A 20,891-nucleotide genomic window follows, 5' to 3' on the forward strand; every position below is an offset into this window, starting at 1 on the left:
TCTGATAAATGATTGCCAGGAGAGGGGGGCCGAGGAGCAGCCCAGGGGCTGTGTCGATAAATAAAACCAGTCAATAGGTAGCTCATTAGTTCTCTGTTACTGCTGCTCCCACTTCTTATTCCGGCTCCTTTCGGACACACTGAATACATAAAATTAACCATAGGAGAAAAACAGACAAAAATAATGCCAGGGACTCCGACCAACTTTTGAGGCTCAATTATGATGAATAGAGATTGGCCTGGAGCTCACCTCTGCTTCCCCCCCCCCCCCCACCACCCCCCAACATGGTTTTCCTGAATGGTTGGGGGCAGGGGGAGAAGGCAGAGGGGACACTGAGACCAGGAGAGCCCAGCCTGGGAAGAGGATCTTGCAGATCCTTCCAGGATCAAATTCAGGATCAAAGCAAAAATCTGACTTATCCAGTTAGGTAGGATTCTGACGTCCACCTTCTCTCTCTGCTTCATTGGAGTTTTCTAGACAAGCCCCTGGGATATGGGTATAGATGAGGGAGGGTAAGGGGGGCCAACAGCCACACCCCTCACACCCTCCTCCACCCCCTCTACCACCACCACCCTGGGAGCCTGGCACAGCCGCAGTGGCTGCTGACAAGGCTTTTGATTTCTGACCCACAGGGTCACAGGTCCGTCTCCAGGGAGCTGAGGACTTCTGGATCTTCAAAGCCTGTGCCTACCCCACTCCAGCACCTGTCTCCCAGACCTAGATCATTCGACCGGCCGCACATCACATACATCCACCATGTGGGAGAAATGTGATGAGCAAGAGACAAAAAGACAGACATAGCCCCACTCCGGGGAGAGCAGCAGATGGCCAACACATCTTTCCCAACCAGAATGCACAGCCAGTATTAGACTGTATTTACTGCAAATATTGTACCGTGTTGGGTCTAAGAGCGCCAGGGTAACAGAAAGGAATGAAGTCAATCAACCTGCCTCATCTTGGGAAGGTTGTTGATAGCTGGAATGAGGTTTCATCGGGTGAGGGGGCCCTTTACTGCTGGTTTTCTGATGGGTAACAGGAGCAGATCTCAAGCAGCTGTGACATTCCTACATCTGTGACTCAGGGCTTTACTATTAATAGCTTGAGTGTCTCTGCCTGTAAGGGCTAAGTCCCCTCCAACCCCTGAATCGTCTTTTCTATGAAATAGACTCTGCCCACAGTGCTCCCTGCCCCCACTGTAGCCCCATGGGTCATGTTTTTCCTAAGTCAGCAGCCAGCTGGAGTGTAAGTGCTGAAGAGCCTTGAAACAGCTTTTCCAACCTCCATTCATACATCCGCACCACACGTTAGAGCAACCCCATGAGTCCAGGGAGATGGACAGGGCTCAAGAGCACGGAGGGGACAAGCCCTTTACATTCCCAGATTTTCATGCACTAAAACTGCACTTGTCCGCTTCTCCCACCCCTAATCACCCTCAGAGCTCATAAAGAGATGCTGACAAGCAAAATTAACCTCAGAGAAGTGGAATTAGATTGGTGCCATGAGCCTAGCAGGTGAATTTATTTTATTATATTTTTGCTGCCTAGGCTCTGGGGTCTCTCCAAGGCTTTCCTGTTATTCGGCTCAAAGCTAAGGGAATAGTGCTCTTTAGTCTTTCACCTTCTCTCCCTTGCTCTCTCCCAGCTGGTACATGACAGTAAAACACCAGTGGGTTTCTAGTCCAAATCCAATCCTACATCAAGTGTTCCAAATACTATAAATGCAATTAGTTCAATTTCTCTTTTACTCGGAATGACAATTTTTAATCCTGAGATTTATTAACCAAACCGGTCCCTTATTACAGTTCTGAACCTACCTGTATACCTTGGTGGATAAAATGCACAGAAACCCTGATTTAGAAAGGCTCTTGGGTAGCGTTAGAGACTAAGCTAGCAGAGTGACAGTTGGTGCCTATTCATTTTCAGAGAAGCCTTTTCTAAAGGAAAATACTACACAGTGGTTCGGAGAGATTCCCTCCCTCCTGCATTTTCCGTGGAAAGAATTTTCCTGCACCACAAAGTGAATGAGTCACCAGCATTTAGTTGCTAAATAACAGTCATATGGCTAAAGTTCCTCCCAACACTCAGACACTGCTACTTTAGGATAAAAGCATCCACTCGGCACTTTTAAGATAACCAAAGAGGGTATTACTAAAGTTATTTTTGGAATGTGGGAGAGTAAAACAAAATTGTTTTTGTCTCCTTGCCTCTGGTCAGTTAAGAGCTCAGAGAACAGAACCAGAATGTAGATACTTTCTACTTTTTTTTTTTTTTTTTACTTTGCAGTGCAGCAAAAGAAATCAAGAAAATATGAAAAATGTAAGGTTCACAAGATGGCAGGACTTCTTATTCCTATTTTTAGAGATGATTTCCAAAGAACTTATCTCAATTTCATTTCACGCAAATGAGATAAGACTTCATAATACAGACACCAGCCCAGAGGGTTTTATTTGCTTTATTCACCCAAACTGACTCACTGCCGCCTTTTGCATTTGCTCACGAAACGAAGCAAGGGCTGTCCACAAGTGACCGAAGGACAGAAACCATCTTGTGGGAGAGAAAGCTTTGGTAGAATACAACCACTCCTGGCAAAAATTCAAGAGTACATCATTTCAGTAGAAGCTATGCCAGCAAAGAGGGAAATGTTGCAACCAGAAAACAAGCAACTTGGCAGAGTTCACTTCCTCGTTGTCCTCTTCCTTCAACAGAGCCACAGATAGCCTACTGCTTGTGCACCTGTATGGCAGGAATCTCAGGACCCCTTCATGATTTTGGGACCCCAGGTTTCCTGGTAGCACACATCCCGAGGGACCCATTGGCAAGAGAGCATGCAAAATCCTTTCTAGAAGAATTTGGCTGAAAGCAAATTCAAGAATGAGTTCCTTATTTGCTTTTTCTTTCATGTTTATATCAATCACCCTCACTGCAGACATTTATGGAGCACCCCCAGTGTGCCAGGTACTACTGGGCCAGCAGTTCAAACACAGGAAAAGAGAAGCTATTGGTCTGGAGTTGCTTACCATCTACTGGAGGAGATGCATGCACACTAATGCTCTCAATGAAGTTAGGAATGTGTCAAAGACAGAAGTGGGGTGCAGCGGGTTCCAGGTAGTGCTGGACCCAGCGGGGAACTGGGAGAGGCTTCCAGGAGGAGTAAGAGGATGAGAGGAGGGGAAAGGGACTCCTGAGTGGCTCAGTGGTTGGGCATCTGCCTTTGGCTCGGGGCATGATCCCGGTCCTAGGATCAAGTCCTGCATCAGGCTCCCTGCAAGGAGCCTGCTTCTCCCTCTGCCTGTGTCTCGGCCTCTCTCTGTGTGTCTCTCATGAAAAAAATGGATAAAATCTTAAAAAAAAAAAAAAAGAAAGAAAGAAAGAAAGAAAGAAAGAAAGAAAGAAAAGGAAGGAAGGGAAAGATCATTCTATGCAGAGGTAATGGGGAAGGAGAAGATGTCAAGTAACTCACAGTTCATGGGGAAGAGGGAAAGGCTCAAGCTGAGGCTGGGTGGCAGGTCACAGACCTGCTAAGGAGGTCGGACCCTAGAACTAATGCAGTTAGAATCTCAAATCTGAGCTACCATTCCTTTCCAAATTAAGTTCAAAAGACTGGCTTTGTCTCAAAGTCTGCCATGGTCTGTTTCCAATGATGTTCCTTCCTTCCTCCAAATTAGGTGGGTTGGTGTATGCATGTCCAATGAACTGTCTATGTTTATTAGTTTATTTAGATACTTGCCTGATACATAGAATAAAATGATAGCAGTGTTCATCTCACACACAGCATTTTAAGTGACTTCGACCATCGGGGATTGTAGTCATAGCTTCATGTCCGCCACTAGGCTGTGAGTTCCATGAAGACAAGAAGGGTTTCATGCTTTTCTAGACTCCCAAAGGTACAGTTTGCAGACCTCCAAGGATGGAAATACTAGGGATGTTTTAAATGCAGACACTTGGTTCCCACCCAAGATCTGATGATTCAGATTCTCTGCAGAGGAGGCTGGAGCTGCAGCCAGCTCCCTAAGTGACTAAGGACCACTGGCGTAGCACACTGGCCTGTGAAGCAGGAAGTTAATGAATGTGAGATGTGCAAACACAGCTATACACCATGCTGCCACATCTAAACAGCAACCCCTCTCAGTTGGCTAAGATAATAATCATCCCGACATTCACTGCAATCTTAATGGAAATTTTTGGAAGTGATGATTCCAGAGTTTCATAGGGCCTGAGACAAATTCCTAAATGTCTGAGCCCTCATGATCCTACTCTCATGTCCTCAACACACAATTCCTAGGATTTTTTCCATATGAATCTCACAGAATCGATGCCCAACAAAATTATTTTCCATGAATTCTTCAAGTAGAATCATTTCACATTTATATGCAAAACTTCCTCCATGGTCCTTCTCAGAAGCCAATTCTGATTTTAGACCTGAGCAATAGTTTGCAGCTTAAGAAAAATTGCTAAGGTATATTTTAAGCTTCCTATGAATAAACCACTGAAGTTATAAACTGCAGAGTGAGCATGAAACAAGCCATTTCCCTACACATGTACTAGAACCTATTACCCGAATTCAAAGGATCTCTTGATAGTAGAGTTTCACGGATTGTAGCCTAATTTGAGGCATGTGAGAAGTTCACAAGAAATACAGAAATAGCTCTGAATTGCTTGGGAAAAGCCCCTTTAAGAAAAAAGTTTATTGTTAGCTTTTTTCTTTAATATTTTCTAGGTAAAAATATTTACAGGTGGTGGGAAAGAACAGTCACTTTCTATCATATGGAACTGTGATGGCTTCCCTAGTAATACTCCCTTTTTTCTGACACTTAGTGCCACCAGGGCTCTGGGCTTGACTATAGTGCAATGAAGGATTTACATGTCTATTTTTGAAAAAGGCTCTGGGCTTTCTGAGGGAAGGGATCACATGTCAATATCTGTATTAATGAATATTAACAATAAACGTCCCTAGCTCATCATAGTAAGTCAAAATACTAGATAAGCATTCATTTTTAGAGTCAAATAGACTGATTTAAAAATCTAACTCAAATAAAACAAAAGTCAATTTGGTCTCACACCTAAGTCAATTTAGCAGTTGCTTGAAAGTATTGGCCAAGATATAAACCCATAATTTACCTTGGAGAGAAAGCAGGCTGAAAAGAAATGTAATCAGATAGTCATCTTACCAAGTTCCCTTAAGAACTAACTCTCAATACTACTTTTGTCACCATTTACAGAATGTTTATAATGTGTCTGCCACCATCCTAGTCTGTTTACATTTATCACCTCATTTAATCCCCATACCAACTGGATGAGATATTATTATTACACTTCACACATGAGGAAAGAGATTTGTCAGAATCCAAAGCCACGGGCCCTCCCTTTGCTCTGTTTGGCCTTGCCTTCCATGAAGGTCATGAAACAGCCTCTCCTTCCCTCTACCAACCAACCACACACACACACACACACACACACACACACACTTTTTTTTTTTTTTTTAGTTAAGATGTGCGCAATGTACATTGAGGTCTTTGGCATTTCCAAAAAAACCTGGCACAATAGAAATGATGTTGCATTTTGCCTTGTTTGAATAGAATAATCTTCTCTTGATACCTATCCCTCATCAGTTCTTGAACTTCTTATGATAGGACCTCCTAGGTAAACAACATCATAACCTTGGCCTGTTGGGCTTGTCCTTCGCTAGACAGGGGAGGATGGTGTGCCCAGGATCCACACACCATGTCTTTTAAGATACAATTCACTCACCCTGTCAAATCATTCTCAAGGACTGGCATTCCTATGCTTTAAATAGAAATAATTTTAAAAATTAGGGAAAGGGTGATTGGATCAGAGAATTTTTGCAAGGTTTACAAACCTCCATTTGCCCTCTCTCATTTAGCCTTACAAGTCCAATTATGCCCCTTCCTTCTCTGGCACACTCCCAGAAAATAACCTCTTTCTTAAAAAAAAAAAAAAAAAAAATATATATATATATATATATATATATAAAATTGAAGTTCAATTTGCTAACATATAGTATAACACCCAGTGCTCATCCCGTCAAGTACCCCCCTCAGTGCCCATCACCCAGCCACCCCATCCCCCCACCAACCTCCCCTTCTACTACCCCTTGTTCATTTCCCAGAGTTAGGAGTCTCTCATGTTTTGTCACCCTCTCTAATAACTTCTGTCTCATTCTCCCCTGACATTTCATCCGTTATCTGTGGTACAGGCATGCCAAGTCCACAGCCAGTAGCACGTTTGCTGCCACCAGAAGGGCGGCACTCTCATCCAAACCAAATCTCAGCGGGTTTCTCCAGTTCTTGATGCAAGGAGAGAAGGTGCTGTGCACCCAACCCTGTGGTTTGGGAAACACTATAACATATAGGAAAAAATCATCATCAGTTTCATGTGTATGTAAGATGAAAACTAAGTCCTAAGGCAGACTTGTCCAAGGTTGCACAATTACCTACCATTAGGCCAAAACTGATGTCTTACCTCTACTCAGTGATTATGTCACTATGTCACATGGGCCACACACGCAGCCAGATCAAACACAGCCAGGGTCTGAATCCCAGCTCCACCGTAGGCTAAGTGACCTTGGGCCCATTTGCTCTCTCTGGGTTTCAGCAGTCTCCTCTGTGAACGGTAATAATACATTCCACTTGTGAGGAATCTGCTCCAGATTCTCTCTCCCTCTCTCTCTCTCTCTTTCTCTCTGCCCCTCCTGGTCCTGCGCATGTGCGCACACTCTTTCTCTCTCTTCTTCTCTCATAAATAAATAAAATTTTTAAAAAATTAAAAAAATAAAATTTTACTTTATTTGGGACATTTAATAGCAAATAAAAACACTATGAAAGTGAGAAAGAGTGTGGAATAAGAAAAAAGGCTTTATATTTTAGTAACTTTTTAAAAAGATTTTATTTAGTTTTAATTGAGAGCAAGGGAGAAATCACACAGAAGGAGAAGCAGACTCCCCACTGAGTGGAGAGCCTGATACAAGGCTCGATCCCAACACCCTGGGATCATGTTCGTAGCAGAAGGCAGATGCTTAACTGACTGAGCCACCCAGGAACCCCTATATTTTAGTTCCTTTAAACTTGATTCCTGCAATTTAAACAAGGTACCCCTTATTTTCCTTTTGCAGGGGGCCCTGCAAATGAGATGAAAGTGCCCCGCACTGAGACCAAGTATGAGGAAAGGCCATAACAATTGTTACGGTTTGGCTTCTAACTGCTTCATCAAAATACAACAAAATAGGATAGGCTTGAAAACCATAAAATCCCAGTTTTCAAAACTATTTTAGGATATCAGGAACCTTTTGAAAATATTGAATCTGGGGGATTTAACTTACAATGTCTTGAAGAATTTTAGCACCTCCTGATACCTTAGCATATGACCTTTGCTCCCAAATGAGTGAAGGCATGTGATGCCCACCAGTGAAGCAAGAATGGATGTCGGTGTTAGGAAATCTTCCCAGAGAAACAAAGTTATTCTCCTCAGCCCATTTACTCATTCAGTAAGTACTGACTTACTAAGTGTCAGAACCTGTTGTAGGCAAAGATAAACTCAAAATGGATGAGAGATCTAAATGTGAGACAAGAGTCCATCAAAATCATAGAAGAGAACACAGGCAACACCCTTTTTGAACTTGGCCACAGTAACTTCTTGCAAGATACATCCATGAAGGCAAAAGAAACAAAAGCAAAATGAACTATTGGGACTTCATCAAGATAAGAAGCTTTTGCACAGCAAAGGTACAGTCAACAAAACTAAAAGACAACCTACAGAATGGGAGAAGATATTTGCAAATGACGTATCAGATAAAGGGCTAGTTTCCAAGATCTATAAAGAACTTCTTAAACTCAACAGCAAAGAAACAAACAATCCAATCATGAAATGGGCAAAAGACATGAAGAGAAATCTCACAGAGGAAGACATGGACATGGCCAACACGCACAGGAGAAAATGCTCTGCATCACTGGCCATCAGGGAAATACAAATCAAAACCACAATGAGATACCACCTCACACCAGTGAGAATGGGGAACATTAACAAGGCAGGAAACCACAAATGTTGGAGAGGATGTGGAGAGAGGGGAGCCCTCTTACACTGTTGGTGGGAATGGGAACTGGTGCAGCCACTCTGGAAAACTGTGTGGAGGTTCCTCAAAGAGTTAAAAATAGACCTGCCCTACGACCCAGCAATTGCGCTGTTGGGGATTTACCCCAAAGATTCAGATGCAATGAAACGTCGGGACACCTGCACCCCGATGTTTCTAGCAGCAATGGCCACAATAGCCAAACTGTGGAAGGAGCCTCGGTGTCCATCGAAAGATGATGGATAAAGAAGATGTGGTCTATGTATACAATGGAATATTACTCAGCCATTAGAAACGACAAATACCCACCATTTGCTTCAACGTGGATGGAACTGGAGGGTATTATGCTGAGTGAAATAAGTCAATCGGAGAAGGACAAACAATGTATGTTTTCCTTCATTTGGGGAATATAAATAATAGTGAAAGGGAATATAAAGGAAGGGAAAAGAAATGTTGGGAAATATCAGAAAGGGAGACAGAACATAAAGACTCCTAACTCTGGGAAACGAACTAGGGGTGGTGGAAGGGGAGGAGGGCGGGTGTTGGAGGGGAATGGGTGACGGGCACTGAGGGGGACACTTGACGGGATGAGCACTGGGTGTTTTTCTGTATGTTGGTAAATTGAACACCAATAAAAATTAATTAAAAAAAAAAAAAAGAACCTGTTGTAGGTGCTGGGATATCACAGTAAACAAAATAGAAATCTTTGCTGGATAGAGCTTACATTCCAGTTGGGGAAGGGCGTGCTGATATAATAAAATATATAAATAAACTATTATAAATGATATAAAGGATAATAACTCTGGGAGAAAAAAAATCAAGGCTGAAGAATAATGCATGGGATGAAGGAATTGGGGTTTTAAGCAGGTGGCCTAGGAAAGCCCCTTGAGGAAGGGTCATTTGAGTAGGCCTAATGGAGGTAGGAACATCAGCCATGTGACATCTGAGCAAAAAAAGCACTCCAGGCAGAGTGAACAGTAAGAGCGAAGGTTAAGGTGGAGCTTACCTGGTGTGTTCAAGGCCCCTGTGGAGGGCAGCGAGGATGGAGATCTTGCAAAGACTTTGGGTTTTATATGTGAGTGAGGTGGGAAGCCCCTGGAAGCTGTGAGCAAAGCTGCACTATGTGATGGCCATTTCCTGGCCAGGATCCAGAGGAACGGGGAGCAGGCATGGTTGCAGAATGTTGAATTGGTGCATGAAATTTTAAAAAGAGCTTAAGAGCGAGATGAAGACATGACAAAATGAGATAAAGGAAAAGATTATAGAAACAAGGAGTGAAAACTTAGGACCAAGATAGTATCAATAGCAATACATGAAACACCAAAGAACAGAATAGACACTGATACAATATCCACTTCCTGGCATAGGAACGAGCTTGAAATGATCTCAATGAATGCAGAACAAAGCACCTAAAACAATGAAAGGAAGTCAATAGATGTTCAAAATAAAAGAAGCCTTTAAAAAAAAACCTTATGTCCTAGATGTGGAGAATGTAAAAAGCAGAAGCTATATTCAAAGATTAACCCATAAAGGCTTCCTGGAAATGAAAATAGGTTTGAGGGGCACTTATGTGGCTCAGTGAGTTAAGCATCTACCTTTGGCTCTGGTCATGATCCTGGGGTCTTGGGTTCGAGTCCTATGTTGGGCTCCCTGCTCAGTGGAGAGTCTGCTTCTTCCTCTCCCTCTGCCCCTCCTTCTGCTTATGCTCTCTCTCTCTCTCTCAATAAATAAAATCTTTAAAAAGAAAATAGGTTTGAACTTGCAAATTCAAAGAGTTATAGATAAAATATTTTGGAAAATTTATACAGATTGCTAAGTCCAAGTTCTGGCCTGAGCTTCTGAACTTCAAAGGGTATCATTCTCCATTTATTCAGGCAGGAAAAAACCTATAATCCATGAAAAGCAAAAATTCAGGCTCACCTCACACTTCTCAACAGCAACACTGATGTATAGAAGACCATGGGGCAAAACCTGAAAGCCTTGAGGAAGGGAAGTGTGCAACCCAAGAACCTTACACACAGTCAAAATGTTCAGACATAAAGGCAATGGGCAAACCAGAATAAACACAAGGGGGCTCAGGAAAAACACCACCACACGCCCTTCTTGGGGAAACAGCTTCACAACAACATCTAGCCAGTTATGAGATGAGTCCGCCTTAACTCAGGAGTGCAGTTGTGGTGAAAGGGCTGGTAGTGAGCAGTGAATTCGATTAAATATGAACCTGATACCCCGATTATTGGGTTACAGTTCTAGAAGAAAATAGGAATGTCCTGAGCAAAGTAGGCAAAGAAAAACATGAAGACAGTATCATGATGGACAAAAAATCAGGAAGTGGGTAGGAGGCAAGTCCCAGAGGCCAACTGTCCTGGTTTTCACAGCAGGAAGGGAGAGACCTGCATTAGACTGGCCACGATTCTCATTGTTGGCATCTCTTAGAAGAGTCTGAAAGCATATCATCCAGTTGCTTCATCTTTGCTTAGAGATGATGCAGGACCTCATCACGGTTTTTATACGTCAGCTCTCATTTCTTGAGCTTGGTAAAACGAATATATACCTGGCATTCTTTAAGAAAAGGGAGATGACATATCTTTGCCTCTTTACTGATTTTTTCCAGATTCTTAGTTCAAGAACTGAAATTTGTTGCTAGTTTATTTATATCTAGGATTTCCATAGCATCTTTCCTCCAGAAAGACGATACATTAGTTCAAAGGACAGCCACACAGGGTTTTTATCTTTCTAGTTATTTACTTTATACCTTTATGAAAATGCCATGAAATTCCTCATGACAAGACTTTCATTTATCAATATAGTCTTGCCCAGGTGTAACGATAGGCGTTGGGGGGACCTTGCCCCATTCATCCCCCTCCGTTCCCATTCTCCCCCTCTTTTGCATGAGCACTGAGCCGTATGGCTTCTCACCATGGCTGACTGGATCAATAGTAGACACTGGATGGGGGTGGGAGGAGGTATTGGGAAACTCATACATCAGCTAGCCAAACACTTATAATTTATCTTCTGCCTTGGAAAAGGTGAGCTGGGCCAACTGCTTTTCACTCGGGAATCTGAACTAAGAGATACGTAGAAAAGCCCCAGTCGGTAGTGGGTACTTGCATTAAAAGGTCAGGTAAGGCCAGGCCAGCGACCCACCTCACAGAGCCATGTAGCTACTAAAATTCTGAGGGGTAGAGTGTCAAAGGAAGCCAACTAGGAGTGAGGAGTATAGGACATTCCACAAAACTGAACCAATGGTCCTGGAAGGGACTGGAATTTTATACTTCCTGAGGCCTGGCTGTTCAGCATTTCCTGGATTCCTGTGAACTTCTTTATGTTCTTAGACTATACATTCTCCCCTCTTTTGTTTGCTCATATCTCCTTGGCATTCACTTCTACAATTCAAAACTGGTTACTAGAAACATCTTGATGGGTGAGTTAATGCACCTGGAAGCAGCTTTTAACCAACGACAGATGGGGAGGTGGTAGGTATAAATGCCCCAGCTGGGATATCTCTGAGGCATATTCTACACTATTCTCCCTGAGTTCCCAAGTAGTTCAGTTTTGGCTACTGGTAACTCATTTGATAATTCACCTTTTATTAGCTTCACTCTCCTACCAGTGTTCCCTGGGATCACCTTCTAAATAAGTAACTTGTGTTAAATCTTTGTCTCAGGGTTTGCTTTTGGGGGAGTTCAAAATGAAAGAGAATTTAAGTTATTCATATTTTTATGATAAAAAAGAAAGAAAAATTTGTTTTGATCCTCTGATCACTTTCAGTCAGCCCTTTACTAAGTCAGAGACAGGTTCTAAATAAAGCAATACCTGAAGTAACCAAATATGCTCCTCAGACAATATATTCTCTTTTTCTCGAGAATCAATGATTCATTGGATCATTTTATTGTATAAACATAATGGAATTTGTATGCACACAACACTTTGCTAATGTGCTTCTTCCTTTACAATATGCAAATGAGCCTACTTGGATTAACTCTGGTAACCGGGGTGAGAACTAACAACTGCCTCATAAACAAATATGACCCCGAATGTCCACTAGCCTGCAGCTATGTTTTAGGGGGAAGGGTGTGATTTATAATCTTTATCAAGTTCTATGGAAATGAGTTATTTTATAATGAAGCCTACCATATTTACATCTATCCATGAGATCTCTTTAAAGAATTTTAAACTGGGACGTGTGGGTGGCTCAGTGGTTGGACGGCTGCCTTCAGCTCAGGTCGTGATCCCAGGATCTGGGATCAAGTCCCACATCGGACTCCTGCAAAGAGCCTGCTTCTCCCTCTGCCTGTGTCTGCCTCTCTCTCTCTCTCTGTCTTTCTCTGTGTCTCTCATGAATAAATAAATAAACCTTTAAAAAAAGAAAAAAGAATTTTAAACAAACATTTCTACAATCCAACCAAAGACTGTGCTAGTACTACTAGATGCGATGTGTCGTGTTGGCTGAAATTTCTGACAAGGTATAGAAGGTAGTTTTGTTCCCTTCCTCCCTTCTCACCAGTCCCTAGCAAGACAGAAGACACTCTGCATATGTATTGGATTTGTTAGGGTTTTAGAAGATTAGAGGGAGGACAGGAAGAGGAATATTTAGAACTTAAATTGTTCTTGGTTTTGGATCTGGATTACAGAACATAGTTTTTCCCTTCCTGGATAAAATATGCTAAGAGTGCTGAGCATTTACCAGTATGCTTCACTGGCTATTATGGTTACTCACAGGAAAAAAGCACTAAACCACAAGAATAGCAGGAAGCCATAGCATCACTCAACTGAAAGCAAAGTGAGCAAAAATCAGGGAATCATGAAAAGAAATAAATTACAGTTGACTCATTAATTATGCTAACAAACATTTACTGGGCACCTACAATATGCATAATGTTCACCTCTAAGGAGCTGAAGGTGGTAAAGAAGTCAAAGATGCCTAGATGAAGCCCTCGGTGAGCTTGCGTTCGAGCACAGCAAATAAATAGCATCTAGTACCTAAATTACACTAAACAGAGGTAGTGAGGGGCTGGAATCAGAAATGCTGAGAAAATGCTATTAAAGTTTGAGGGAAGGAATGCTTGCTCTGTTGGGCTCACACCTTCTCACCAGAAATGGACTAAACCACTCCTGGTGCCTACACAGAGATGCTAACCAAAAATGTATTAGAACCAGCTGCTTGGATCCTCTTTAAACTCTTAAAATAAAGACCAACTGAACAATGATCTACGTTGTTTGTTTAGATTACTAATCAAATTAACATCGCATAGTACTTTCATCAAGGATAATCCTGGACCTATTGATGACCTTAACGATTAGGCAGCAGTGCTGGCTCCCAAGTGATCCCAGAGCTTGACTGTCCTCTTCAAGGACAAGTCCTGCCTGAGGAAAAGATAACAGATGAACATATCCAGCTACATACTTGAATCACATGATGGCACTTCAGGGAAAAGGGTGATATGAAACAGAACTGGAAATTGTCCCACAAGAGGAGCAAATGCTGAACACCCTCGAATATTCTGCTGAGGTCAAAAATGAGCTTCCAAAATGACCTGAGGGGTGATGGACAGAAAGAGAGGAGGATGGGCTCTGGCTGTGGCTCCAAGTGTTTGGCTTTTCTTCCCAAGCTTATCTTTTTCCCATGGGGACCATTTTTCTGTCATGAGAATTCTCCCTCTCCACTAGGCCACATGTAGACCTTTGTGAGCTGGATTTTTCTGGGCATTGTGAGTCAGACCATCTCTGACGTCCTCTGATTCATTTCAGTTGCTATCTCTGGCCGCAGAACTTGGATGAGGAAAGATCTCTACACAGCAACCAAACAAAAGTTGGGGACACCTGCACCATAATAAAGACACCAGCCAATTCATGTCTCAGAGTAAAGCTTCTACCTTCCCGTACAGAATGTGTTCATAGACCTTTAAGTGGTAAGGATCTAAGGGTCAAGATACAGGATATAAACAGACATGAATGTCCATATGGGATTTTTTATTTTAGTGAAAACTGGTTATGTTGGGGTAAGAGCTTTGACTTAATTTAGAATAGTATTAAGTGTAATTTTAATGCCAAATAGTGTAGTCACTGGGGAAAATGGTTTGGCAGTTCCTCAAAAAGTTAAACATAGAGTGACCATATGACCCAGCAATCCCACTCCTAGGTACGTACCTAAAACAACTGAGACATATGTCATGCAAAAACTTGTACTCCTGTGTTCACAGCAGTTTCATAATGTCCCCAAATCAGAAACAACACAAATGTCCATCATCCAATAAATACACAACCAAAATGTGGTATATCCATACCATGAAATATCATTTGGCCATAAAAAGGAATGATGTACTGACCTGTGCTACAACACTGATGAACTGTGAGATATTATGCTAAAGGAAAGAAGCCAGACATAAAAGGCCACATGTTGTGTGATTCCAATGCTAGAAAATTCCAGAAGAGGCAAGTTCATAGAGACAGAAAGTAGATGGGGAGCTGCCAGGGGCTGGGGCATGCTGGTAACAGCGTATGACTGCCAATGGATACAGGGTTGTTTTAGGGGTGATCAAAATGCCCTGGATCAGAAGGAATGATCATTATACAACCCATGAATATACTAAACAAGCCACAGAACTGTACATGTTAAAATGGTAGGTTTTTATGGTGTGTGAGTTATGTCTGAAGTTTTATTTTTTTATTTTTATTTTTTAAAGATTGTATTTATTCATGAGAGACACAGACACAGAGAGAGAGGCAGAGACACAGGGAGAGAGAGAAGCAGGCTCCATGCAGGGAGCCCGACGAGGGACTTGATCCCAGGTCTCCAGGATCACGCCCTGGGTTGAAGGCGGCGCTAAACCGCTGCGCCACCCGGGCTGCCCATGTCTGAAGTTTTAAAAATGTACGAAGTACCTTCATTTATCAAGCACTGTGTTATACACTAGAGAAACAAGACCACCACCACATTCCTGCCCATAAGAACCTTAGAACCCGGTAGGGAGAGATGTGTAGACACATATATCCAGCCATGAACGAGCATTTGTGTGGTATAGGAAGGGCCCCCAAAGAGGAGGAGTCCGGAGAGGGTGCCCAGCAAAGTCTCACCTGAGCTGAGTCCCAAGCTACATGAAAAGCAATTCTGAGAACACCTTGGTCTTCTCTTCTGCAGTGTGAACGGGGGAGAAAGAAGCCTAATTTTTCATCGAGTCCCACCTCTCTATTATATGACAGGCCCTGTGAAAGTCATTTTACTTTTCTGAGCCTCAATCTCCCACTCCCTTAGGAGGGTGTTGATATCAAAGTTTTATTTTTACCCTTAAGAAACATCTAGAATTCTAAGGCATACCATAGTCCATCTAGAGTTCTAGCATATTGAAATTTGAAGGTCTCATGAATTCTGATTCTGCAAAGGATTCCCTTAGCGCATTCTGGGTGTGGTGCCCTCTGAAGGCTGAGAAAGGATCCCTAGTTCTCCTGGGTACCCCTACATCCTAAAATGTAGGTACCCCTACATCCTAAAGAATAGTGTGTATACTATGCTACCTTCCCATAGGCAGTCCTTGTCTTGCATCCCCGGGTCATTCCAGACTCGTGTCTGATTCACTAAGTTAACAGGAGTCTATGATTCTGAGTTCTGGGCCATACCCCACAATCATTAGGATCAAATGATGCTAAATCAGGGGTTTCTGTGAAGGCAGGCCACTCTTAGTAAGAACCTTTTTTAAAAGTCTTTTTAAAGCTAGGATAAACACACACACACACACACACACACACACCACTTTTTTTTTTAAGCCAGGATAAAAACAATGCCAGACAATAAATTTAAACAGATTGCTTTACCCTCTAACTTTAAATAAGATTAGTTTTTTAAAAAAGATTTGAGAGAGAGAGAGAACACATAGGCAAGAGGTGCAGAAAGGAGAAAGAATCTCAAGCAGTCTCTGTAGGAAGCATGCAGACCAACACAGGGCTCAATCTCATGACCCTGAGATCACAACCTGAGCTGAACCCAAGAGTCGGATGTTAGGCCACTGCACCACCCAAGTGGCCTAAACACGATGAGTTTTTAAGTATATATAATTAAAACTAGTGGAGCATTTCAGCATACTTAATTACTCAGGGAAGTAAATTAGATGGGAACATTTCCTGTGAAAAATAGTTACCTGTCCACATTCCTGGACCCAAATAAATAAATAAATAAATAAATAAATAAATAAATAAATAACAAAGAAACAAAATAACAAGGCTTGACCAAGTAGAGTCAGGCAAGTAAACCAAGTGACAAATGTCTTTTTTTTTTTTTTTTCTACTTTCATATTACTGAGATAGTTTCCTTCTGTTTGTATTTTGGGGATATCTTTTCTGTTTTCCAACTCAAATCCTACTCTTTCTGGCCCCAGGACCACTCCAGACCCAAATTAGCTTTCCTTCCTTTGAAAACTAATGGTATTTATTACCGAATCATTTATTGGGCTTCCCTCACTTTTGAGATGGACAGAAACAGGAAAGGGGGCAATGCTAAGAATCCACTCGAACCTACACTTAATGCTGGTATATTTTCTTCTTCTATATCTATATTTTGTCTCAGTCCTCATAATATTACTGTAATATTATCCACACTCGACATGTCATAAAACCAAGGCTCAGAGATACTAAGTAACATGTCCGGGTCACACAGCTAATGAGGAGTGATGCTGGGATGCCTGCATGGCTCAGTAATTGAGCGTCTGCCTTTGGCTCAAGGCGTCCTGGGATCGAGTCTCACATCGGGCTCCCTGCATGGAGCCTGCTTCTCCCTCTGCCTATGTCTCTGCCTCTTCTCTGGGTGTCTCTCCTGAATAAATAAATAAAATCTTAAAAAAAAAAAAAAAAAAAAAAGGAGTGGTGCTAGACTTTGAACTTGGCAGGGTGGTCTGACCCCACAGCCTGGCACTCACAGCCACTGCACCACGTAGCCTCCTCCAGCCTCAGCTATTGGCAGGCAGGGAGACAATTTCATGCCCCTTGTGTTCTAATGCAGTGATTTGATTTCTGCAAACATTCATTCATTCATTTACTTGCACACATACAGGCTTTCCAGTGCCAGGTACTGTAATAAAATAAAAATATGAATGTGGCTCTCTCCACACCCTAAAGAGAGGAACTCACGGTGCCCTAGAAGAGAGGCTTATAAATAGGCAACCCTAACAGAAATGTGCATAGGATGCTGTGGAAGCACAGAAGAGGCTGGAGCGAGAAGGAAGGTAAGCCTGCCTAGAGGAGGAAAAGCTTAAACTGAATCCTAAGAGTCAGAGGAAGCAGGAAGCCTACGCCAGGCAGCAGGAGATCACGTGCAGGGAGAGACCCAAGCGGCAAGGGGCCTTCCGACATCTGTGACAAAAGGAATCTGCTGTGGGCGTTTGGGGGTTAACGGTAGGATATGATAGAAAGGCAGAGCCTGACCCTCAAGAGCTTGAAACTGTGATTCTGGGAACTGTATTAACCTAATGAAAGAGGAAGACCTGGGAAGGCAAGAGGGATCATTGCTAACTGTGAATGAAAAAAAAATGCAAACAATCTAAAGCTTTACCCCACCGATAAAATCTCTAACCTGTCTCCTTCGGTGCTTTCCCAAGACTTAGGAAGAAGCTGTGCCACCCATCATTTCCATCCCCAGTGGAATAAAAATCAAAGAAAGACTGCTGTTGTCAGGGAGCCACATCCCATTGACCAACTGGACGTGGCCCAGCATGTTGGAGGAGCAGGGGCCAGCCCTCCACGAGCACCAGATTCCTGTTACCACTTTGTGTTCCCAACAGCCATGGTCTAAGCCACCAGTCAGGTCAGCAGGGCTGAAGGGAGGAACCAGACGTTCCTTCTTGCAGCCTCTCTTGGGATACATATTTTTTTCATGGCCAGGTCAAACACTTCTCTCGAATTTCAGGGAGGGTCTTTACAATTCAGTCTGAGGTTTACAAAGTATTAAAAACATTTTCCCCGGGGCGCCTGGGTGGCTCAGGGGTTGAGCATCTGCCTTTGGCACATGGGGTCCTGGGATCCAGTCCTGCATCAGGTTCCCTGCAGGGAGCCTGCTTCTCCCCCTGCCTATGTCTTTGCCTCTCTCTGTGTGTCTCTCATGAATAAATCAATAAAATCTTTAAAAATAAAATTAAAAATACAAAACAAAAACATTTTCCTAACAGAGCATTGCAATACCACCAGGAAGATGTGATAGAAAAGCTCCACAGAGTCCTGAGGAATATCTCTTTGAATTAGACAACAAAGTCCCTCAGTATCGAAGCCTTTTCCCTGGCCCTTTGTTATACAAGTCTGATCTGTGGGTCTGGGATTAGTGACAGTGAGTAGAGTGAGAAGGGGACACGAAAAGAGAAGTTACAGAATCATAGTGTTGTATCTTATGGTCAGTTTGCACACAGGTTGATATTGCTTTAAGGAACAACAATGCACAAACACTCGGGAGGTCCCCTCAATCATGTGGTAAATATGAGTATCTGAGTCTTGAGGAGACCACCCCAAGTGAAGAACAGTCCCTAGGGTGGCACTAAGAATAATAAGGAGGACACGGCAGGTGCCATAACCAAAGCAAAAACACCTTTCTATCTTCAAGGATATGAATTATTTTTCCAGGGAGGGGACTGCCAAGTCTACTTTGGTCCCTGGTCTCTAGTCCAGAACATTCTGCTTTGGGATTTGGACTCAGCTGACAACATAATCACTGAACTCTTTCCAGATATCCTTAGGGCGTTTGATTAACAGTGCCAGTCTCTCCTTGTTTGTTTGTCAAGAAGATACTTGCCCTAAATATGTTCTTTCATTTTCACCAGTTACAACAGCTCAGAGAGACAGAAAGAAACATGGGTTCAAAACTTATCGAAACTCCTACAGTAAAGCAGAGAGAAAACCCCATACAGATAGCTTGTGTTTGTGAACTAGGGAAAAGAAATGTTTGCTAATTTTCTTGGGAAAAACAATTTTATGAGAGTTTTCAAATTCGTGCTGCTAGAGGACTCAATTAGTCCTACTACTTAAAAATTCTAAGGGTGCCAACGCTCAGGCAATCTCGTGGACAATCTGCCCCTACGCTTGTAGGGCTGAGGCCATACAACATGAGTAAGACCCTAAATGTGGGTAGTGAGCCAAGCTGGCATCAAGTCCAAATCTAGCTCTTCCACTCACTATCTCTGTGACTTTGGGCAGGTTTCTTGTAACAGCATGTACCTCAGTTTATTTATAAAATGAGGCTAAAAGTAGTACTGTCTTTGTTGAATTATGATCAATATTTAGTGAGGAAAAATTATAAAGCAGTGGATGCAATGTTTGAGACATAGCAGGCCCTCAATGAGTGACAGCAGTTTTTCTAGAACGGTGCTGCGTTCTGGATCAGAGACAGAGCAACAGCTACATGCAGAAGCTATTTTGTACATTTGCTTATATGTTTGCTTTGTTCATATGTCCCCGCTTTTTGCCAATTCCTTTCCTGTTCTTAAATGGAGAACATTTTTCCTTCCCTACCAACTTCCCAGGGCTGTCTTGAGCATGACAAAGGAAAGGCATATGTAGGGACACTCTGAAGAGTGTGGAGCCCTGCACAACTCTAAGTAGGAGCTGAGCCCCAGACAATAGGTAGCTGTAGCATCCTGAGGTCTTTCTGGCAGCTGCAGGAGGCCTTTGCCAAGTATCCAGGAGCATCCTGCCAGGAGCTGCTCCTGAGCGCTTGGCTTCGCTAGCACAGGAACACGTGTGGCTGCAGGAGGGTGCACTTCCTCCAAGCACTTGCCCTAAACAGGATGCTCTGAGCACATACGGTGCCTTCCTGGGAATCCCACTTCCTCTATTGTTTTGGGCCCCAGCAGCACAAAGGCTGAGCTCTTCTTGCTTCACAGCAGTGGAAGATAAACAATAGAAATCGTAATTTTTTTAAATAATAAACTATTTTATAGTATTACTATTGTAGCTAAAATTTAGTGGATGCTTGCATGTACCACCGTACCGTACATGTTCTCATTTAACCCTCCTAATTGATACTGCCCTTTGGCTGAGCCCCTGGCCCTAAACCATACCTTCCTCGAAAGTACATCCGCTTCTGGTGCCTGGGACCAGGTAGGGCCAGCAGTGATGTCTAGGTGGGGCACTGCAGCCTGCTCTTTGGAGCTCTCTCTTCTGATGATCCTCTATGTGTCTCCCATGCTGTGCAGGGAGATGCCCTGAGGAGCTCTAGGACTCCTGTCAATGGGGATTATCTCAGGGCCCTGGAGCTGACTCGATTCCAGGAGGGGATTCTGGTGAGCGATCACTCCCTCAAGCTGGCATGGTATTTCTTTTCCATGATGGAACAAGATCAGGCTGTTGACACATTGATTTCAAGTGACTCAAACTGCTCGTATACACAGGGGCTCCACAAAAAAAAAATTCTGCCCAGGGACACATTTACCCTAGGGGTAAGATCTGTTCACAGCAATACCTTATGGATGGACAAACAGTGACTTAGAGACACTAACTACCCCCCAAAACACATTTAGTAAGTAGAAGAGCCAGGACTGAAATTCTGGAATGTCCAACTCCAAAGTCACACACTAATCCCTCAGATTTCCTTATCTGCCTTCACTGAGATACTGACATCCCAATATTGGTTACTCTTTCCTCTAGCCAAGGCTCTCTTTGATACTGTTTGTTCTCTTGTTATTGAACCTACTGACAAGCTATTGTCCAGCACACTCTCATTTAACCATGGTTTACTGGTCACCCCTTTACTTCCTGCCTTCTCCTACCAGAAGACCTTATCTCTTTCAGGAGCATCAATAGCTCAGTCCAAAAACATCTGATTTGCATCTCTTTCA

The 20,891-nt window shown here is 42.9% G+C and overlaps 1 protein-coding gene across 36 annotated transcripts in view; it reads right to left on the bottom strand.

Moving 5' to 3' along the window:
- ABLIM1 (actin binding LIM protein 1) overlaps positions 1–20,891 on the bottom strand; it is a 342,319-nt gene that overhangs the window by 164,905 nt on the left and 156,523 nt on the right. The gene's annotated exons all lie outside the window — the stretch shown is intronic.

This window comes from Vulpes vulpes, chromosome 15 (assembly GCF_048418805.1).
Source record: "Vulpes vulpes isolate BD-2025 chromosome 15, VulVul3, whole genome shotgun sequence".
Classification (NCBI taxonomy): Eukaryota; Metazoa; Chordata; class Mammalia; order Carnivora; family Canidae; genus Vulpes; species Vulpes vulpes.